Raw genomic sequence first — 23,854 nt, forward strand, 5'->3', positions numbered from 1 at the left:
GTGCTCTATGCCAAGTCGCCAAGTCATGTGACTGAGGTGAATGGGCTTAGGATCCAGTCTAAGTCCCCACTCTCTGGTCTAGCCCCCAGAATGCTACTCTTTGGGGACTTAAACTGGCCTTGGCTCTGTCAGCTTCAGCTAAAGCTCGGCTGAGCTGGGCTGAGCATGTTATGCCAGGGTCATCTTCACCTTAATGTTGTCTAAGTGCACCTGAGCCAGGGACTTCCTGGATCAACCAGAGATCCACTGCATTCTAAACTGCTCATCCAGGCAGATCTTGCCATAGGATTTTCCCCAATGTCTACGAAGCAAAAGAAACTCCCAATTGAAACTTCTCATGCTACATTTCATGCAAATCCAGATATATATATATATATATATATATATAGAGAGAGAGAGAGAGAGAGAGAGAGAGAGAGAGAGAGAGGAAGGACTGGTAGTGAGATGGATGGAAGTCACACTTAAAGAATAGAAGGTTATCTATCTGTGATTTAATGTATCAGCGACATACGATGTTGAATTGATTTTTCCTTTTTGTATCTTATTTTATTTTGATCAACAAATGGAATAATTGTAATGCTTAATACAATCCATAAAGAGTGTTGGGGAGGGGGTAGGTGGTTGGGGACCTTGCTGTAGTTCCCAGAATAGGGCCCTTCTTCCCTAAGAAAGCAAGGCATGAGATAAACTACCACAAAATCAGACTCGGGGCATCTTATTATGGCATGAAGTTTCATGGACTCCAAAAATAATCATACTCTAGGCATGCGCCAGACACGCCGGGTTTCGCTCAACATTGCGCGTGATGTCACACACTGGAAGGGGCCCTCGTGCACCCACTGAAATGCCCAGCGGGGCCTGCCACGGCTGCAACGGGCTCCATTGGGTCCTCACGCCGCTGCAATGGCTCCAACAGGTGGCGCTGTGGTCTAAACCACCAAGCCTCTTGAGCCTGCTGATTGTAAGGTCAGCAGTTTGAATCCACGTGGCGGAATGAGCACCTGTTGCTTTGTCCCAGCTTCTGCCATCCTAGCATACCAACTTGAGTAGATAAATAGGTACTGCTGCGGTGGGAAGGTAAATGGCGTTTCTGTGTTTTCATCACGGTGTTCTGTTGTGCCAGAAGTGGTTTAGTCATGCTGGCCACATGACCCAGAAAGCTGTCTGTGGACAAACGCCAGCTTCCGCAGCCTGAAGTGAGATGAGCACCACAACCCCATAGTCAAATTTGACTGGACTTAACCATCCAGAGGTCCTTTACCTTGTCACCTGCATCATCACAACTCTCATCAAAATCTGCTCTCTGCTTCTTTTCCCTAACTGTGGAACAGCGATGTTCTGCAAGGAGCATGGAAGAAAAATGGCTAAGAACTTAGCTCGACTGTTGGTGCATTTAACCAGGGTTTTAGACGGGAGACTTTCACAGCCCTATCTGGAGATACAGTGGTGCCCCGCAAGACGAATGCCTTGCAAGACGGAAAACCCGCTAGACGAAAGGGTTTTCCGTTTTTGAGCTGCTTCGCAAGACGATTTCCCCTATCGGCTTGCTTTGCAAGACGAAAGCGTCTTGCAAGTGTTCCGATTTTTTTCTGCTCCCCCCCTTTTTCTAAGCCGCTAAGCCGCTAATAGCCTTTTAGCTGCTAATCCGCTAATCCTTTAATAGCTGCTAAGCCTTTAATAGCTGCTAAACCGCTAATAGCTGCTAAACCGCTAATAGGGTTGCTTCGCAAGACGAAAAAACCGCTAGACGAAGAGACTCGCGGAACGGATTAATTTCGTCTTGCGAGGCACCACTGTACCATGGTAATATCTGGTTGTACTTGAGAAGCAGAAGTAGCCCAGGGAAAGCTTTAATTGTGTGTCAAGAAGTTGGGAACCTTGGTTAGCTTGTTTTGGACCTTTGGGTCATCTTGCAAACAATGAGAAATGGCATCATTCGCTGGCACAAATGTATTGCAGGTGCATCTTATTGGTCAGACACTATGGGTAGTCTATTGATGCTACTCACACAGGAAAGTTTTGTGTAGAAGTCCGCACGGTGTCATCTTCATTAATATGCCAATATGCCAACCATTATCTCTCCTCCTCCATTTCCACTGGTTTTTTCTTTTTAACATCAGTTTTTCCATGGAAATGGTCAATTTGAATTAAATGAGGAAATAATACGGGATAGCATTTTGATGAGAGTGCTATGCAAAGCTCCCATGCATTATTATTGTTACTGTTGTTGTTAAATTTATATACCACCCTTCATCAACACATCTCAGGGCAGTTCACAGAATAAAATACAAGATAAAACACAAGTAAATAATGAAATCAAAACAACAACACAATAATACCCGCTTTCCACAGACACCTTTAAAAGGCTGCAGAATATTCATCAGCCAATGGCCTGGTTGAACAGGAATGTTTTTGACTGACACCTGAAAACATATAATGAAGGCGCCGGCCCAAGTGAGCCCCCACTGTGGAAGAGCATTCTACAAATGGGGAGCCACTACAGAGAAGGCCCATTCTCATGTCGCCACCCTCCAGACCTCATGTGGAGGAGGCGCATGAAGAAGGGCCTCAGATGATGAACAGTTTACATAAGCAGCACAGAGTTCCCAATAAACTGTCACGTCTTTCGTTTATTTTTCTAGGTAAATGACGCAGAAGCATCTCCCTTTGGGGTGTCATTTAGATTGCATGAGACAGAGGTGCTGCTGAGAGCAAGACATCACATTTTAAACTCTGTGTCACTGTCACATTAATCCTGAGAGTTAAAAGGAGGGAACCTCCCTTATTCCCTCCCTTACAATATGGTGGAGTGAATTTTGCTCCATAAAAGCAATTCTTTTAGGTATGGCTTTTATAGTCACACTGGAAGCTACAGTAAGGGAGCTGATGCGCGAATGAATAACAAAGATGTTATCATCTGCTTCTTTTCATTTGTTTGCCTCTCCTGGCTAGGCATACAAATATTTCCTTTCCCCCTTTTATGGAGGGGTAAAAATATGTGTGTGCACATATCTAAAATAGGATTTTGCTGGCTTTCTTTCAGAAAGCAGCAGGTCTGTGTGTGGGTTCCAGTTGTGAAGAATGGCCTTGGTTAGGCTCAGGCTTGAGTTGATGCACTGAGGAGTATTTGATTTTGCTTTATGAAATATAAATCTAGTAAATCTATCCTTTATGGCAAGCCTCCAGCCCTGTTTAAATCTCAATTTTCTAGCAGCTAGTCAGAACAGGACTGGAATACAAGACAAAATAATTTTAAGAGCATTTCTGGGAGAAGCTGCTGTTGATGCTATGTTAAATTACCATTATCTCCCTAATGCAACCAAAAGAACCAAATTACATATATGCTTTGTTGCTTCAGTTTCAGAAGGAATGCTCAGAAAACTTTATATTACGGCTGCAAACTTTTCATAGTTTCAATCAAAAAATGTTTTCTGCTGTTTTTACATGTTCTAACTGCTGGAAATTCTTCTGATTTATATTCTTTCCTTTTCTTTCTTTTTTGCATCTTGTGTTAATTATTAACTCTCGTTTTTTTCCTTCCACCCTCCCATCTCCAGTTATTGCAGTATTTTCATTTAGTGCAAATCACTTGGTTAAAGTTCAGTTTTTATAGAAAGAGGGATGAGGAGAGAGTTAGAAATTCTTGTCTCACAACTTGAAGGTGTTGAATCTCTTGCCCAGTGCTTTGGTCAATTCTTCAGCAGTCATTTCTCAGTTGGATGGTATCTCAACATTAGAGGTCCCTTGTCCTGCATATCTCTTATAAAGGAGCCTGTTCTCTCTTTTTGGAGAGGGGAAAAAAGAGAATAATAAAGCACAGAAAGATTAAACTGGCTGCCAAACTCATGACCAAACTTGATTTTGAGTTGTTTCCAAACACATCCCACCTGATTGTAAAGTGTTCAGAATGGCAACCCAACGCTTACAATACTTCTGGTTAAAATAAAGCTGTCTGTATAGCATACCAGATGAGAAGATGCTTTTTGGCAAGGAATGATGATAGCTAGAGGTCTCATGATTCAGAGTGTTCTTGGCATGTGCATTGGGACAAGCCTAGAACAATAGCTAGGGATGAAAAAAACGACTTCCATGGGAAAAAACCACACTCATGTCTTCTCAGTGGGCAACTTTTAAAATGCTTGCTGCAGTTCATGAGAGGTAATCAATGAGGTTCTCTCCAGATGTTTTGGGCTACAGTTCCCACTATCTCCTGATAGCGTGACCAATGGTCAGGATGAAAGGAATTACAGCCCCAACCATATGGAGGGCATGATATTGATCTTTCCTGGTCTATAGCACACACAAAGAACAACAATAACCACAGGATGCCACCCCCCTCATTAGGGTTAAATTAAAATCCTCGTCTCGATTGACCACACCTGCTGGTAAAAGTAAAAATTAACCACATCACATTGTAAAAACCCTTCTTTTAGTTACAGAGCATACCCTCCAACATTTCTCTGAGGAAAATAGGGGTGTCAACAACAACAACAACAATAACACCTTGGCCATCTGAGTGGGTTGCATGAGCCACTCTGGGCAGCTTCCAATATATATATAAAACATAATTAAACATTAAACATTAAAAAAACTTCCCTATACAGGGCTGCCTTTAGATGTCTTCTAAAGTTTGTATAGTTACTTATCTCCTTGACTCTGGGTTGCATAACTCCATATCCTCCAACATTTCTCCGATGAAAACAAGGATGTCTTAAGGAAAAGCGGGGCATTCCGGGATAAATCCAGGACTATCCTTGGAAAACAGGGACACTTTGAGGGTCTGACAAAGGACTCTGAAGCACCAAGTTCTAGACAGAAGGCCAGAATAAAGCACAGCCCGTTGTTATTATAGCTTTAGTTTTACAAGGGGAAATTAGTCCAAGAGAGAGCAAGGTTTTTTTTTATGGGTGCTGGAGTGAAAGATATTCCTGGAAAAGGTCTATAAAGTCTTCCAGTAATCGTCCCCAGTTGTGAATTGCTTGATTACTGCTTTTGTGTTTTATTTCAGACAGTGAATGAAAGGCCCAGAAGCGGATAATTGTTTCAACAAACTCAGAGTCACATTGCAGCTAATGCCTCCTTGCCTTCAGTTTGGGCTGCCTCCACTGATGTCGACCTGGTTATTATAGACCCAAGGGAGATGAGATGCAGGTTTTGATTGGTGTCTCCACTTAGGGTACCATAAAGACAACCCTCTGCCTCAGTAATCTGTATGGCAAGGTGTGAATAGCAGTGCCAATGCCTAATTAATTACAATTATTTATATGCCTGAGAACAAAACCTTGAAACCTGCTCTGACACTGCTCTGACACTAGGGGGGGATGACCTAGCTAAGCCTGGCAGGACAGCTTACTCTATGGTCTTAACCTCTTTCATGCATTAATTATAGGAGGCTGCTTACCCCACAATGATTTAGACCATGACCACCATAATCCTTGACCTGCTTCCTGGGCTTGATGGGTCCCAGGACCCATCAACATCTGGAGGGCACCAGGTTGAGGAAGGCTGGGGTAAACAAGACTAAACTGGACCTGGAAACAGATTATAAGCCAGTGCGATGGTTGATGGTATCAAAAGAAGAATTGACATGGTCACACTCCTCCTTTTTCTCCCCCATCAAAGGGCATCCCACAAAGTAATCAAGGCAGTTTCCATCCCAGAACTGGGCTTGAAGCTCAAATGAAATGGATCTAGATAATCTGTTTCATTCAAGAATGACTGCAATTGCCTTGCCTCTGCTCTCTCAGGACACTTGCCCAAGAAGTGAACACCACCCTGTAGTTGTTAACATATTCTGAGGGCAGTTTAGGTTTCTTCAGGAAACTTAACATTTTCTCTCTTGAGAATCACCCCTTCTTGCTAGAGTTAGTAGACTGAGTACACAAGTGGTTGGCTGGACTCAAAAAAGCACTTTGTCTTAAGTCCCAATAATTGAAATTCACCCAAGAAAACTGAACCGGACAGTGCTTGGGACCTCTTCACTAATGATACACTCCATGGCACTAATTTGGGTGTTTGTTCTTTCTTTTCCTTGGACAGATCTATCAGAACAGTGTAAAACACGGCTAAAGGTATTTGTGTTTTAAGATATTATCAGTCTTGCTAACGGAAATGCTTCCCTTTTCTCTTGCATCAGGTGTACCCTTTTAAGTCTGAAACTTGAAAGCGAATATATTTTTTAAGTCCCAAAAATGGAGCCAAGCAGAATGGCGCAATTGCTTATTGGAGACATTTATCCTGCTAATGAGAAACTAATCAGGTTTGGACAGAAATTTGTTGGAGCTTTTACAGTTTTACACACTGGGAATACTGGCTGAAGCTATTTTAAAGGAATTGGACGTGGAACCGCAATTGATTTTTGTAAATAATAATAATAAAATCTTGAAAATATCTTAATTACTTTTGGCTACAGTTCCTTCTTTTCAATATGCCTTCCAATAGTAATTTACTCCCCTTTGAAATTTCATTAATCTTTTTTCAAAAGGACAGGACAAACCAAATCTTAAGGACTCTGCTAATTCCTTAGGTTTTTTTTTTTTAAGCAGCAACAGTGCTTCCCATAGAGATAGATAGATTTGTTTTTCCTGAATAATTGCTACGTGCAACATTTCTCATTCCCATTTGGGGGAACAAAAAATATCCAGAATCCACTTCTTATGTCCAACCCACAAAATAGTGAGCAAAAAGTGAGCAAGGAGTCTTCATCGGGCTGAAAATGTCAAACAAACTCATGGGTAGATGGGGAAGTTGGGAGGCGAGGAACAGACTTGGTATTGTCGCCATACTGCCTGCACCTTCCTGCTTTAAAAAAACCCCTTATAGCTATATGGATTCGTTTATTTCATTCCCTTTCTTATTCCTGTGGCTGACTATCCTGTTCCAACTTCAGGAAAAGATAAGCACACTTATCTATTCCAACCCTTGCCCAGAGCTATGATTCTGAGTGGTTTAACAGTCACTAGTCCCTTTTCACAGGGAACTCTGGGAATTGTAGCTCTGTGAGGGGAATGGGGGGGGGTCTCTTAACAACTCTCAGCACCCTTAACAGCTCCCAGAATTCTTTGGGGGAAGCCACGACTGTTTAAAGTGGTATCATAGTGCTTTAAAGGCACTGCAGGGGGTGGGCCTCAGGGTCCCTTCCAACTCTACTGTTGAATGATTCTGTGATTAAAGTTCTTTGGGCAAATACATACCCATCTCTCATCAATGAGAGTTCACGCAAAACCAGGGTAATAAGAGACTAGTCCAGAGCGCCAATCTCATGATACAAAAATGTTCTGGTGTACCTTTAAACATTCAGAATACCCTGCAGTCTGGATCCTCCTTCGTACAATAGGTTACTAATTATCATTTTAAGGAAAAGGAATGAGGCACCATCTGAAAACGGGATGCTGTTCTTACAAGAACAACCAATTCCGCCACCTTCTCCATCATCTCCCAACAACTTCTCAAGAAATATTTGACTAAGTAAGGATTTCAAATCGCTCCTTAGTCAAATAATGCTGTTTGTTGGACCATTTCCATGCTATGACCCCTTTGCCACAGCAGCTTAATAACAAACAGACGAACATCTGGATGCTTTTGTGTTCAGGCCGAAATGTAAGAATGAGCATTTTATCTACGTTGCTTGGGATTTCTTAGCCATAGTCTTCTTTAATGCACATGTACAAGTGAAGGAAAATCTCTTTTCCTTTTCCTGTTTAAATACCCAAATTAATCTTCTCAAACTTAACGGATATCAATGGGGGGAAAAACAGGTGAAATTAAGACTTCAATCAGAGCTGTTTTCCACATGCTTGCAGCCAAGTTTCCCTTGTTTTTAATTGATCTAATAGCTCTGTCTGGTGTAAAATAAAGGCCCTCTGGTTAATATTTTACACTCTGGAAAGGTTGGGATCAATATATCTTACTCCATCCTTTTAAAATTTAATTTCTTCTGAGCCGCTCCTTTATCAGGGACGCCAATATTCCTTTACAGCACTACTGACCATTGGAGAAGAGTGCTGGAAACTGGAATTGATTTGTCTCTCTCATTTTTTATGTTGAAATTTCAAATATATTTCAATGAATCATATAGGGACACCAGGTTTGTCTCAGAGATTCTTAGTGGTGAGGAGGAGGCTACGGTTGTAGTCTTGGGCTTCTTAGCAATGCATGTATGTTTACCTGGTTGCCTGTATAAGCATTAATACTCTGGAGAGGGGTCCAAATTATTGTTTTTAACTGGATTATCCTGTCATGATTCACATGTCTGTGCAAGGAACTTTTCTCACAGTGATGTTGTAGCTTGCTTGCTTGAAGCAACCTAGATACCCTTCTTTGTCTTCTAGGGAATGACAACTCCACCAGTAAAATTTATACATCTTGACCTTCAAAGAACTTCATAATGACTAGGAGATTTGAGGGAGAAACTGTCTGCATACGTTGAGATGCTCTATATAGAGTTCCTTCTGTAGGTACCACCTCCATCTGAAGTGAGGGGGGGAAGGATCTTCTTAGTGGTGGCACCCTAATTGTGGAATCCGCTTCCCAGAAAGGTATGTCTGGCACCTGCACAGATGTCCTTTTGGTGCTGGGCAAAGAGCTATTTATTTCCCTAGGGCGTTCTGCATTAATAGGTAGCACCTGATGTTCCACCCACAGGACAGAGAGTGTGCTCTGACTTCAGAGAGGGTTTAAAACTACAGAAGAGATGTTGGATGCCTTCCCTCTGCTGCTGCTGCAGCTCTTACTCTGCCATCATCGGAGCTCCAGTATCAGCACAACTGAAAAGAGAAGGGAATCATTCAGATCTGATGCCTTCCCAATCCTCTGATATGTTCCCAAGCCATGGAGAATATCTTACACCATGGCTGTAGTTTACTCCCAGCTGAGAAGTCACCAACTTTGGGCTGTTTGTCTTTGACGTTTTCCACTCCAGGAGGTTATTATAAGAACTTGTAGCCAGGAACTTGAATCTGAATCTGCTTATTTCCTCCTCCTTCCCATTTTCCTTTGGTATCATATCTTTAGAGACTGAAAGCCTGAGTGCAGGGACTATCTTGTTTGCACTGATTTAGAAGCCTTTCTTTGCTGCTACTGCTGAAGAAGAAGAAGAGTTTGGATTTGATATCCCGCTTTATCACTCCCCCAAGGAGTCTCAAAGCGGCTAACAATCTCCTTTCCCGTCCTCCCCCACAACAAACACTCTGTGAGGTGAGTGGGGCTGAGAGACTTCAGAGAAGTGTGATTGGCCCAAGGTCACCCAGCAGCTGCATGTGGAGGAGCGGAGACGCAAACCCGGTTCACCAGATTAGAAGTCCACCACTCTTAACCACCACACTGGCTCTCAAGATGGTACAGCAATACTTTAAAGAAACAAATAAAAATATCAAGAGCCATGCTGCATTGGCTCATTGAATCTAGCCTTCTGTTCTCAGATTTGCCAAGTAGTTGCTTACAGGAAGCTCACAAGCACCTACGAGCATGTACACAGAACCCAGAGTGAAACTGAACCTGTAGTGAGTTGCACTTGAAGGCAACTGTTCCTGAGATGTATTTGGCTTTGAATCTTCACTATTGGAGCCCTAAGCCTTGAGATTACAAATGTATGTTGCTATCCTGTTGCTGGTTAGCTCTCACTTGCTCGATCACCCAGTGTACTGGAAGAAGCAAAGATCACCAGTGGCAAAGCCATGATTCTTCAACATCAATGTCACTGGACTGATCATGTTGTGGGGATGCCTGATTATCATCTTCCTAAGCAACTACTCTATTCCAAACTTGAAAACGGAATGCGTAGTGCTGGTGGTCAACAAAAGAGGTTTAAAGACTCTCTCAAGACAAATCTAGAAAAATGTAGGATAAACAACAACAACTGGGCAACAATCTGGTTGCTCCAAACACCTGTAAAGTTACCATTAAAAAAGTTACCATTAAAAATGGCACGGCAAAATGGATAAGTCACAAAATCAGAATTTGACCAAAGAGGGCAGACTACCAAAGACTTTTTTTGAACTTACAGACAATATGGACTTGATTGATATTTGGAGGACAAAGAACCCTCTAGGTAAAGAGGGAACATTCTTTTCTGAGGCCCATCTATCGTGGACAAGAATCGACCAAATCTGGACATCTAGAGGACTGGCACCTAAGATAAAAAAAGTAGAGATCTGCCCTAAAACCTGCTCCGACCATAACGCCTTGAAAATAGACTTGAGACTTGCACCAGCTGGATCCTTCAGATGGAGAATGAATGACTACTTGTTTAGAGATCAGGAGATTGTGAAGAAAGCCCAAAAAACGTTGAAAGACTACTTCAAAATAAATTTGAATACCTCGGTGGAAAAGAAAACAATCTGGGACGCGAGTAAAGCTGTTATGAGAGGGTTCCTGATACAACAGAATACTATTAAGAAAAAACTCTGGAATGGTAAAAAGGATAAGATTTTGGAGAAGATAAGAGACGGAGAGAAAAAGTTGAGACTAAACCCAAAATCAAAAGAAGTCTTAAGAGAAATAAAATTCCATCAAGCACAATATGCGAAATTGATAAATCAAGAAGTCGAATGGAAAATTAAACAGATGAAACAAAGATCATTCGAATCTGCAAATAAATGTGGGAAGCTGCTGGCATGGCAGCTGAAAAAGAGACAAAAATTGAACTTTGTTACCAATCTGGAGGTTGAAGGAGAATGTATTCAGAAACCAGAAGATATCAGAAAGTGTTTCCAGAGATATTTTAAAAAACTGTTTACTCAAGGACCCGAAGTAGAGACTGAGATAAACAAATTTCTAAAAAGCTATGGCCTGCAAAAACTAACACAAGATAAACAAACAGCCCTGAATCACAAAATAACACAACAGGAAATTGAAAGTGCCATTCAGAACATGCAATTAGGCAAATCCCCAGGCCCAGATGGACTTACCTCCAAATATTATAAGACACTGAAGGAATATCTGGTCCAGCCATTAATGGAGGTATGTAACCAAATTATGGAAGGGAAGGGGGCACCCGAATCGTGGAAAGAGGCATTCATCACTTTGATACCAAAACTGGAATCTGAAAAGACTCAACTTAGGAACTACCGTCCCATCTCACTCCTAAATGTGGATTACAAAATTTTTGCTGACATTTTGGCAAACAGACTGAAAAAAGTTTTAAATGAAGTAATTCATAAAGACCAAGCAGGCTTTCTCCCTGGCAGGCACTTGTCTGACAACACTAGGAATATTATCGATGTTTTGGAGTTATTACAGACAAACTTGAACACGAAAGCAGCTTTGATTTTTATAGACGCCGAGAAAGCCTTTGATAATATATCTTGGAAATTTATGAAGAAAAATTTGGAAGGGATGGGAGTGGGAAGGGCGTTCCAAAATGGTATTGAAGCAATTTATTCAGAGCAAAAAGCCAAATTGATAGTAAACAATGTGGTGACAGAGGAGTTTAAAATTGAAAAAGGGACACGACAGGGGTGCCCCTTATCACCCTTGTTATTTATTTCTGTCCTGGAGGTGTTGCTGAACTTGATTAGGAAGGACCAGCGGGTGGAAGGAATACAGGTTGGAGAAAAACAATATAAACTGAAGGCTTTTGCAGACGATTTGGTTTTGACATTACAGGAGCCAGAAGCTAGCACAAAAAGAGCTTTAGAACTAATCTCTGAGTTTGGTCGGGTGGCGGGATTTAAGTTAAACAAACAAAAAACTAAGGTTTTGGCAAAAAACTTGACACCTTCAGAAATAGATGGGTTTCAGAAGGAAACAGAATTAAATGTGGTTACAAAAGTGAAATACCTGGGGGTCAACTTGACTGGGAGAAATTTGAATTTGTTCAAAGATAATTATGAAAAATGCTGGTCGGAAATTAAAAAGGACTTAGAAATTTGGTCAAGATTGAAACTTTCCTTGTTGGGAAGAATTGCAGCAGTCAAGATGAATGTATTGCCAAGAATGTTGTTTCTGTTTCAAACCCTTCAGATCGTGGACAGAGTGGAATGTTTTGGAAAGTGGCAGAGGGACATTGCGAAGTTTGTCTGGCAGGGCAAAAAACCCCGAATAAAATTTAAAATATTAACGGATGCAAAGGAAAGAGGGGGGTTTGCCCTGCCGGACTTAAGATTGTATTATGAAGCTGCATCCTTCTGCTGGATGAAGGATTGGTTTTTGTTAGAAAACACTGATGTCCTAGATCTGGAAGGGTTTAACAATGCTTTTGGGTGGCATGCATACCTGTGGTACGACAAGATAAAGTTTCATAAATTGTTTAAAAACCATATTGTCAGGAAAGCTCTATTCATTGTCTGGACTAAATATAAGGACTTACTCGAAAGTAAGACCCCGACGTGGTTATCACCGACGGAGGCTAAGGCCATAATACTACGTAACATGGAGAGTGGCTGGGTAAAATACTGCGAGATAATAGAAAGAGTTGGTGATACCTGGAGGTTGCAGAGTTTCGAAAAATTGAAAGGAAAGGTGCGAGACTGGTTTCACTATGCCCAAATTTCAGAGATCTGAAATTGGTTTCCAGGTGGAAAAATCAAAATTAGAGACAGAACTACTTGAACCTAAGACGAAAGTGCTTTCAAGGATGTATAACTTGTTGCTTAAATGGAATACTCAAGATGAGACAGTTAAATCAGCTATGATAAAATGGGCACAAGACATTGGGTACAACATTATGTCTGAAGACCGGGAAAGGTTATGGACCACCGGTATGAAATTCACGGCATGTAGTGCCTTAAAAGAAAACATTATGAAAATGGTATACAGGTGGTACATGACCCCAGTCAAACTTGCAAAGATATATCATCTGTCTGACAATAAATGTTGGAAATGTAAGGAGGCTGAAGGAACATTATTTCACCTCTGGTGGACATGCCCGAGGGTGAAGGCTTTCTGGGAAATGATTTACAATGAGTTGAAAAAGGTGTTTAAGTACACCTTTTATAAGAAACCAGAGGCCTTCCTCCTGGGCATTGTAGGCCAGAGAGTGTCAAAAAAAGATAGAACTTTCTTTTTATATGCAACTACAGCAGCAAGAATCCTTATAGCTAAATACTGGAAGGCACAGGAATTACCCACGCTGGAAGAATGGCATTCGCAGCTGATGGACTACATGGAATTAGCCGAAATGACCGGCAGAATCCGAGATCTGGGAGAAGAGGCAGTGGAAGAGGATTGGAAAAAATTTAAGGACTATCTACAAAAACACTATAAGTTATATGAATGTTGAGAATTTGCTAAGTTTCCGGGAAAAACATGCTTCGGTATTGAGATTTGTAAATGATGGAAATTAAGTAATGACTTTGAAAAGTATAAATTACAGATTATATAACTAAATGAAAGTACAAAAACACATAAAATAAGGTATTAATTTGCTGTTTATTTTCATTGTAAAGAAAGCAGGGGATGGAGGACGTGGGGAAGTCCAGTTGACTATGAAAATAGATTTGAAAAAGTGAATTTTCTTCTATAATTTCTTTCTTTTTCTGTAAAATCGCTTTTGTTGTCTTATTGATGATGTATTCTGACCTTGGAAAAAAAGCAATAAAAAAATTATTAAAAAATAAAAAAAAATGGCACGGCAAAAGGACGTAATGTCAAACATTAGAAAAATGTAAGCTGCAACTCTCTAATTGTGAGACACGTACTGCGCCATCATTGCAAACAAGCCCAAGAGGCAATGCTGTAAAAAAAGAAAGGAAAATTCAAGAGTTCCACCTAACATGCAAATCCATTTTCCTTTCCTTTTTTTACAGCATTGCCTCTTGGGCTTGTTTAACTGTGCAAATTACAATATCTTAATGGAAGAAATGGTTGCTTGTAGAGTGTGTTTTTTTGGGGTGTCAGTCACTGTGACAAGTAGTCGTGAGAGGATATGGGTTCAAGACTTGGAATAAAAGGGTGTTGATACTAGGGAATGCTTTTCTTTCTTTTTTGGGTTGATATATAAGGAGTTGGTTGGTTAGCATTAGATCTCATATTACAATCTATTTCTAAGAGGTGAATTTGTTTGGCTAAGCATTTGAGGGATGCTTGCTAAGCATTGCAGCTGTAAACTACTCTCGATTTTTTTATGGACTGACTCTTAAATAGGTGGTCTTCTTCTTCCTTGCTGGTTTCCAGTGTGAAAGAAGGGGAAGTTAAAAAAAACTACTTTAGGAGATTCAGTTTTTAAAAATTGGCTGGAGCTGAGAAGGGCATAGCAGCCTGTTCACTGCCACCTGCTGGACTGACCTTGTTGGAAGGACACTGACCAACAAACTGCATCCTCGGAGCAACCGTGAGTAAGGCCATAGGCTTACTTTGGCACATCTAGACTTTGGGAGAAAGTGGGGAACTTTGAACATGTGCAATATCCTTGTGGGATTGTTTTTTTGGGAGGGGGGAAGAAAGATGATTTGAATGGATTAAACACTCTTGTTTGGCCATGTCTCAGGTTGTGCTTTTTTTTTATGCTTTTATTAAATCCAACTCATTATACATTTTATCCATTTTACAACAAATCATGTCCATTTTCGACTTCCTTCAACGTCGCTGACATTCTTTCATAGTTATTCTTTTAGTACACATTCCATTTTTCCATATTGCCATTTACTCCTCCTTTCCTCCTATATTTCTATTAAACAATATTCATTAGTTCTTTACAAAGCCTCTTTAAACCCCACCAGCGTTGTATTTACACCATAGTTATTTTCCAGGTAACACACAAATTTCTCCCAGTCCTTTATAAATTTTTGGTCTTTTGTATATCTAATCTTCCCTGTTAATTTGTCCAATTCTGCATATTCCATTAACTTTGCTCTCCATTCTTCTACCTTTGGAATTTCCTCCTGCTTCCACCTCTGAGCCAATACTACTCTGGCAGCTGTTACAGCATACTGGAAAAATTTATGGTCTTTTCTTCTGATGTCCTTCCCTACAGGTTGTGCTTATGTGGTGGGGAGTCCTAAGTTTATGTGGAGGGGGACTTAACCCACAATGGAATAAAAGAATCACAAAACAGAGAAACCAGTAGGAGAACACTTCAATCTCCCAGGACATTCTATACAAGATCTCAAAGTAGCTGTTTTACTACAAAGGAATTTCAGAAATAGACTGGAAAGAGAAGCTGCTGAATTGCAACTCATTACCAAACTTAAAACCATGGAGAGACCTGGTCTGAACAAAGACATTGGATTCTTATCTTATTATACATGACTAAGCCATTTCTCACCTTCTCACCCCTTGCCTTTTCCTGTAAGACCTATTACAGTCGTTAAGAGTCGTCAACAGGCTCATCTCAGCTATCTGCCAATCTCCCATTCCCACCACCCTTCTGAGTAATACCCCTCCCCACCTTCTTACTATATAGAAGGATCTGGCAACTTCTGTTTCAGTGTATCTGAAGAAGTGTGCATGCACACGAAAGCTCATACCAAGAACTAACTTAGTTGGTCTTTAAGGTGCTACTGGAAGGATTTTTTTTATTTTGACAATGGAATAAAAGAGAGAGAGAAATCTCCAGACAGACCCTAGACCAGGCACCCCCAACCTTCAGCCCTCCAGATGTTTTGGACTACAATTCCCATCATCCCTGAGCACTGGTCCTGTAAGCTAGGGATCATGGGAGTTGTAGGCCAAAACATCTGGAGGGCCACAGGCTGGGGATGCCTGCCCTAGACAGTGACACTTGAACCCAGTCTTGATTGTGACGGAAGAATTACCCACATTAATTTTATACCACTTTAATGGACTACACAGAATTAGATAAACTAACAGGAAGGATCCGAAACCGATGAGATCACAAGTTTACCAAGGACTGGAGCAAATTTGTGGACTATATGAAAAGCATTTGTGATACGCAAATAACGTTTGTGGGTTTACAGGAAGCTTTGTGAAGAAATAATATTAGAAACACTGTAAAAAAGGGAATAAGGGAATAGGTTTATTTAAAATAAAAGGCAATGTTAAATTTAGAATTGCGGATAGAAGAGTAGAAAACGGAAGATTCGCGGATGAGCTGAAGGAAGTCAAAATTATGTATCTGTGATAATATTGAAAATGTATGTTTAAATCTTGTATTAGAAATTGAATAAAAATAATTTTTTTTTTTTTTAAAAACCATTCAGTAAGGAAAAACCAGTAACACAACACCACAAAACCAAAGCCATCTTAACTCCCCACTCTCCCCAAGTATCACAGAAACAGGGCAATGTGATCTAGTGTTAATGGCTAGGGAATGCCTGAGCAAAAAGCTATGTTTTTAACAAATGCCAGAAGCACACACCACAGTTTGGGTCTCCTGAAAATTTGTATCTGTGATGGTGGTGGTGGTGGGCGGGTGAATATTCCAAAGGAATGCTGTTTCTAGATTGCCTCCCTAGTGAGAGCCCCAAGGTACCTGAGAGAAATGAATGGCTCTTAAAACCAGTTTAAGTCAGCAGTACAGATAAGCCCAGTGTGGATAAGATAAAAGTTCTTATTGCATGATGTCATGCTGGGTTGACATAAAGTGTGAAAAGAAGCAGAAGCTGATCCCTCCCATGTGGAACTCTTTCTTTCTTAGCCTCTTGGGAACAAAATGCCAAACTGGCCAGAAATTGTGTTATTTGGCTATATTCTATGCTAAAGGGATATTTCTCTATAGATAGCATTGATTAAGTGCTATATTGATGTTTTCCAGGCCTGGAAAGTATGCACAAACAGTCATACACAGCTGAATTTAATTCCTATATTTGATCTTTTCGGTATTCAAACAATGCGCAAATGCAGAAAAATAAAATAAAAGCAAGTATTGGGTGGACAGAGAGGTTTGCTAGATTTCTGTGAGATTCTTTTACAATAGGGTTGGTTAACCTGTAGCCCTTCAGGTATTGCCGGACTCCAACTTCCATCACCCCTGACGAGTGGTTATGCTGATGGGAACTGGAGTCCATTAATAACTGGAGGGCTGCTGGTTAGCCACCCTTGGACTGAAGAAATAGCCATTACACCAATTGAACTACTAGTGAAAGTTTACCCAAAGAAGGCTGCTGGGATCTGGTTAATCCCCTCTAGCCAAATTAGGTAGTTAAGGGTGCAGTGGAAACCCAATAGGAGTAATGGATGAGAGAGTTTTGACTCAGCAGACCTTGGGCTTTCACAGCTCAGGTGGTATAAAAGGTAAAGGGACCCCTGACCATTAGGTCCAGTTGTGGCCGACTCTGGAGTTGTGGCGTTCATCTCGCTTTACTGGCCGAGGGAGCCGGCGTACAGCTTCCGGGTCATGTGGCCAGCATGACTAAGCCACTTCTGGCGAACCAGAGCAGTGCACGGAAACGCCGTTTACCTTCCCACTGGAGTGGTACCTCTTTATCTACTTGCACTTTGATGTGCTTTCGAACTGCTAGGTTGGCAGGAGCAGGGACCGAGCAACAGGAGCTCACCCCGTCGTGGGGATTCGAACCATCGACCTTCTGATCAGCAAGCCCTAGGCTCTGTGGTTTAACCCACAGTGCCACCCACGTCCGGTGGTATAAGTGGTATAAGTCCCCCCAAAAAGGTCATTCCAAGTGGGTGTGAAGGGTGTATGGAGTGGGCAGGCAGTGGCAGACTTTGGGCTCACAAATGTCAGTGGACCCCTGCATGATGCTAAAATTCAGTGGCCCCTGCCTCTCATGCTCTGTTGTACACCATTGTTGTGGTGCCCCCTTTAGTACAGCACCCAAGGTGGCTGAACCGGTTGCCCTACCCTAAAACTGCCTTTGGGGCAGGACAGGGCAAGAAGAAACATATATCTGTTTCAAACCCAATTCAGCTTGGTCGCATGACCTGGCAAACGAGTGGAACTAAGCCAGCAAAAAGTCAAATTCCTCCTAAACAGTGTTTGGAATAGGGGTAGCTTAGGCCCCTTTCTATAGCAAGGAGTGCTCTGTAAATCTCATCTGACAGAAAACAACATCCTCTCCTCTTCTTTTCCCCATTAATTGGGCTGCCATACATCTGGGATTTCTTGGATATATCTGGGATTCGTCCTTCAGAAATAGCATTTGGGCAGAATTTCCAAAAACGGGGGGAAGTGTTTGGGGCAACCTATGTTGGAAATGTTGATTTTTTGGTGAAATTCCTCAAACAACTCAACAACTTTTGTCTCTGGATTTTCACTTTTTGAAATATGGTAACCCTACCTAGTAATGTCCAGATAATTTTTTTTTTTTAAAAAATTGTCCAGTTGCACCTTAGAGACCAACTAAGTTTCTTCTTGGTATGAGCTTTCGTGTGCATGCTCATACAAAGAACAAACTTACTGTAGTTGGTCTCTAAGGTGCTACTGGACAATTTTTTAAAATTATTTTTTTATCTGGACATTACTAGGTAGGGTTACCATATTTTAAAAAAAATTCCTTCCAGTAGCACCTTAAAGACCAACTAAGTTAGTTCTTGGTATGAGCTTTTGTGTGCATGCACACTTCTTCAGATACGCATGCACACGAAAGCTCATACCAAGAACTAACTTAGTTGGTCTTTAAGGTGCTACTGGAAGGAATTTTTTTATTTTGACTATGGCAGACCAACACGGCTACCTATCTGTAACATATTTTAAAAAGTGAATTTTATTATTATTTTTATTTCTACTGCGTCAGACCAACATGGCTAGCTACCTGAATCTAGTAATGTCCAGTAATGCACAATTACTGTGGTATCAATATGAAGTTGCTGTGCTCTGTTTTATTGACCTTAACTTCTGGGAGTGAGGAAACGCAAGGAAAACCCCCACCTTGTCATTCACTTAGCATTATTAGGCCCTGGAAGGGGGGGAGGGAATGGGACAGGCATGCAGCAGTACCCCCACCCCACCACCGCATGTCCCTCTTTGTCTGCCCCACACAAATGGGGCAGACCCGCATTTAACAATTTGGATTTGCCAGCATCATGTGCAGTCCGGGCCTTGGCCGTCACTCTGTCCTGGTACAGGTATAAGCAAGAGTTGCAGATGTAGATTTCCAGCGTGATCTAACTTTAAAAGGAAAAGAGAAGACAGTGAGTCTAGCTGGGTCCTGTGGTGGCCTGGACAGTAATGAAAACAGGAACATGTTTGACACCATTACTTCTAAGACACCCTTGGGATTTAAAAAAAATGTGCCCTTTTTATGGTGCCAATAAATTTGTCAGTTACACAGGGAAACATTGTGAAAAACGACCAAGTTTTACTGCATTTGGGGTGATTGCACCATATTCAGGGCAGGATAATGGCCAATAAAAGTTTGCGGTAGATGATCTTGTTGTGCATTTCTGGAATACTTATTAAGCACAGTTTTGGGAAATGTTACAAGGTGCTCCAGAAGTTATGCATTTAACTTTTGGAGACCAAATACCTGCAAGGTGTGACTGTGGCCCCGGCAATTAAGTGCAGAATTAGTTCCTGATGATCCTGCTGTTTGTGTGTATGGAACAAATATACATGCAATATTATTCATGGCAGTGTTATTTTTATGGTAAGTTTTTATGATTGCTGCATCTAATAATAGGACTGCATGAGACGCAGAGCAGCCCAAATAGGATCTCAGGTCCTCAGTGGCTCCAAAGGGCGTTTTTTATGAGCGATGCTAAGAATTCTTTCAGTCTGGAATGCATGTCGCTGTTGAGTGTGGTGGATGCAATACAGAGTGCAGAGGGGAAGCCATTTTGTGCGTGCTGGTAGATGTGGTGCTCTAGTTTTACGTATAGGCACAGGAAATTTGGATACACAATTTGGAGTCATTTGGGGAAATACAGTTGTACCTTGGTTCTAGAACGCCTTGGTACTGTCGACATGCAAAGGGTCGCAAGGCCAGCTGGCTAGCCCCGGCTGGGCCATCTCCTTCCAGCCGTCCCGCTGTGAAGACCCCTTGCCTCTGCTCCGACGTAAATCAGCAACCTGGGCTTCAAAGCCAGTACATACTATCAGCAGATCAAACTGTGCACACAGAATAGGTGTGAGGCTTATAGAAGCATACTACAACTACAGATTTATTAATCATAAATCAGGACAAAGAAACATGTCATCTCTCTCTCTCTCTCGTCGTCTCAGAGAGAACCAGAAAAGCAAAAGCTATACACAACAGAAGTTCCCAGCAAGCTGTGCTGGAATGTAAACAGACATGTGACATGCAACAGTTCCACATATCTGCTCCTTAAGGTGGAATGGAAATCTCAACAGGTATGTGTACATTTTAGCTCCCGAACGCCGCAAACCTGGAAGTGAGTGTTCCAGTTTGCTAACCTTTTTGGAAGCCGAGTGTCTGATGTGGCTTCCGCGGCTTTTGCAGCTTCCGATTGAGTGCAGGAAACTCTTGCAGCCAATCAGAAACCGCACCTTAGTTTTTGAATGTTTTCGGAAGTCGAACGGACTTCTGGAACAGATTCCGTTCGAGAACCAAGGTACGACTGTACTCCAAAGGAAGTGTGGAGACTTTGGAGACATGGACATCGTATATTTCCCTGCCCACCTCCAGTTGCTTTGCTCATAGATGTACAGAACTCCTTTTAAGGTGATGTGCAGCTGAGAGGAGGATCATACCTCTCACTGAAGAAGAAGATTTCCAGGCAGCCTCTCAATCCCTGTGTTGAACTGATAGGCTTGCACACTCTGCTAACCAAATGCCAGACTTTGGACATGAGACTAGCAGAAGCAATTATGTCACAGACACTAGCCAATAAGGGCAAGGGCAAGAGGCAGCTCTACAGCACTTAACAAAGTGATGAGTGGCAATCTGAGAAGGTTTCTGGATGTGTTGGGTTGTTTTGTTTGGAATGTTGTTTAGGTGCCCATTCTCCATTCTCTCTCCTAGGCACCCCAATATAGGGATGCAGGTTGCGCTGTGGTCTAAACCACTGAGCCTCTTGGGCTTGCCGATCAGAAGGTTGGCGGTTTGAATCCCCACGATGGGGTGAGCTCCTGTTGCTCTGTCCCAGCTCCTGCCAACGTAGAAATTCAAAAGCATGCCAGTGCAAGTAGATAAATAGGTACCACTTCGATGGGAAGGTAAACGGCATTTCCGTGTGATCTGATTTCCATCACAGTGTTCTGTTGTGCCAGAAGTGGTTTAGTCATGCTGACTATATGACCCAGAAAGCTGTCTGTGGACAAACACTGGCTCCCTTGGCCTGAAAGTGAGATGAGCGCCGCAACCCCATAGTCGCCTTTGACAGGACTTAACCGTCCAGGGGTCCTTTACCTTTACCATTACCCCATTCATCTCTCTGATGGATTAGTCACCGCTGCAATCACACCTATAAAAACTTCTGGCCTTCCTGTTGTTGCCAGACTACAACTCCCATCATCCTGAACTATTATGGGTCATGCTGAGAGCTGGGGTCCAGTAACACCTGGAAGGCAACAGCACCCCCCACATTCCTGCCATAGACAATTGAGGTGCATAAGAAGCGAACTCTGATGAACTCAACCTTAAGAGGTTGAAAGGAGATCTCTTGTATGTGTAACCTGCAAGACTGAGGGTCGGATCCTAAATGGTAAGAGTAAACAAGAAGTGTACTGTTTGGAAGTTGAACTGAAAATTTATTGTTGAAGTGAAGAAGGGGAAAGGAGGTGAGGTGGGAGTAGACTGCCCCTGAATGCATCTCTGGGGGAAAGTACAAGGAACCCTGTTTACAAGAAATTTTAAGGAGTGGTTTAGGAAGTGGGGCAAATCTCTCTTAAGATGTTCCCCAGAGCTCACAGGATCTGATTTAGATGTTGACATCAGATTTTAACAGGGGCACGCAGGGGTAATGGAAAATAGCTCTTGAACCCAGGATAAGTCATTGATATAGAATACAACCAAAACATGGCATAAAGAAAAGTATGGATGAGCTCTTAGTTCAGATGTGAGAGTGGGTAAACAAATATTGCTAGCTGCTTTTCAAATTATCCCTGGTTTTGTTTTGTTTTGAACGTACAGTGGTACCTTGGGTTAAGTACTTAATTCGTTCTGGAGGTCTGTACTTAACCTGAAACTGTTCTTAACCTGAAGCACTACTGAAGCACTACTGAAGAAGAAGAAGAAGAAGAAGAAGAAGAAGAAGAAGAAGAAGAAGAAGAAGAAGAAGAAGAGGAGGAGTAGTAGTAGTAGTTTGGATTTCATATCCTGCCTTTCACTCCCTTTAAGGAGTCTCAAAGCGGCTAACATTCTCCTTTCCCTTCTTCCCCCACAACAAACACTCTGTGAGGTGAGTGGGGCTGAGAGACTTCAGAGAAGTGTGACTAGCCCAAGGTCACCCAGCAGCTGCATGTGGAGGAGCAGAGACGTGAACCCGGTTCCCCAGATTACGAGACTACCGCTCTTAACCACTACACCACACTGGCTCTAGCTAATGGGGCCTCCTGCTGTTGCCAGAGCATGATTTCTGTTCTCATCTTGAAGCAAAGTTCTTAACCTGAAGCACTATTTCTGGGTTAGCGGAGTCTGTAACCTGAAGCATATGTAACCTGAAGCGTATGTAACCCGAGGTACCATTGTACAACCATGGTCAGGCTTACTCAGGCTTCACAAACAGATATTCAGATGTCCAGGCGAAATGTATTTTTAATGCCTTTTAAGATGTATTTTAGAAACATTTTGCTACCTCACCCCCTGCTCAAATCAAGTGAGCTGAATGTGCAGTTTACTTTAGATATCCTGTCATGTCTGCTCTCAGATCAGCTCTACTGCGACTAAAGTTTAATGGAGCCCAAACACGTGTAACTGAAACGACTGCATAGCCTTTTCCTGCTGACGTCTGTCTAGTGGTGGCAAGGTGGCAGAAACAGTGACCATGTGAAGCCAGAGCTAATGACAGGCAGAGCCCACTCCCCCCAGACTTTTTGTAAATAAGAAGACAGACAGGCAGTGACTGAAGGAGGGCAGACAGAGGTTGGTTTGTACCCCGTTTGCCCTAGATAGCAGGCTTCTGCCTGCCCCTCCCCTGCCGTTCCCCACTCCCTGCGTTAAATTTAGATAGCAAGCTCCTTGGAGCAGGGACCTGTCACCCTTGTATTTTGTAAAGTGCCATGCGTGTTGATTTGTGCATTAACTAACTAAATAATGCTAAGGAAAAGAAAGTTCCCCGATACATTTTGCAGCAGTTGTTCAATGTACACATTACTTGTAATTCTGAGGAAGGAAGAGGGGAAAAAAGCACGATGGTTTGGAGGTTGCAGAGCTAGCACTTTTGGTTTTTATGGAAGGAACAGTCCCTGACAGCTCCTCTTTCCAGTTACACTTTGATCAATAAAGTTGTTGGCTGCAAGAACCCAACAGCAGTAAAACAAACTAAAATCTCATTGAACGAAAAGGCATATACATAATCCAAGGAGAGGTGTAAATTCTAATAAGCGCAGCAGTTCTGAAAAGAGAGTTTTCGACATACCGAAAAGGCTTCTCTTTTCTAGAGCGTAGTAAAAGGTGTTCCCGCCACCTCAAACTCGGAACTTCGTGGCTACAAATGCATTCAACTAAAGAATGGCTACATAAATGATGGGTTTTAGTTCACAATCATCCAAGGGACAAAAATTTCAGATCAAGCACTTAACTCAAACTGTCAAAAGCATATATTCTAGGAGTCTGAACAGGCTTTAAGAGTCATCCTGTATCTGTACATTAAAATAAAATAAAATTCCAAATTGCAACTGCATTGTTTTGTGTTCTCTATGCTTTGATTTGTAATTTGACACCTGAGCTTCTCTGTATAAAATGAAGTTATATGTTCCCCATTCACTATAATGGGATATATATATATATATATATTTGTTTTCGTAGATTTTCACGGGTACAGGAATGCAGGTTTTGGTGTCCTCGGGTGTCTTCCCGTGTAAAAGTTGGGGTGTCTAGGCGACGTTTCGACGAGGTCTCACTCGTCATCTTCAGGCTGGTGCTTTCGGCTTCTTGTT

At 41.9% G+C, this 23,854-nt stretch overlaps 1 long non-coding RNA gene across 1 annotated transcript in view; it reads right to left on the reverse strand.

The window, feature by feature from the left end:
- LOC310714469 overlaps window positions 1-23,854 on the reverse strand; it is a 165,033-nt gene that overhangs the window by 118,385 nt on the left and 22,794 nt on the right. The window lies entirely within an intron of this gene.

The sequence above is a fragment of the Podarcis liolepis genome (assembly GCF_965112155.1).
Source record: "Podarcis liolepis genome assembly, chromosome: 8".
In the NCBI taxonomy this organism is placed as follows: Eukaryota; Metazoa; Chordata; class Lepidosauria; order Squamata; family Lacertidae; genus Podarcis; species Podarcis liolepis.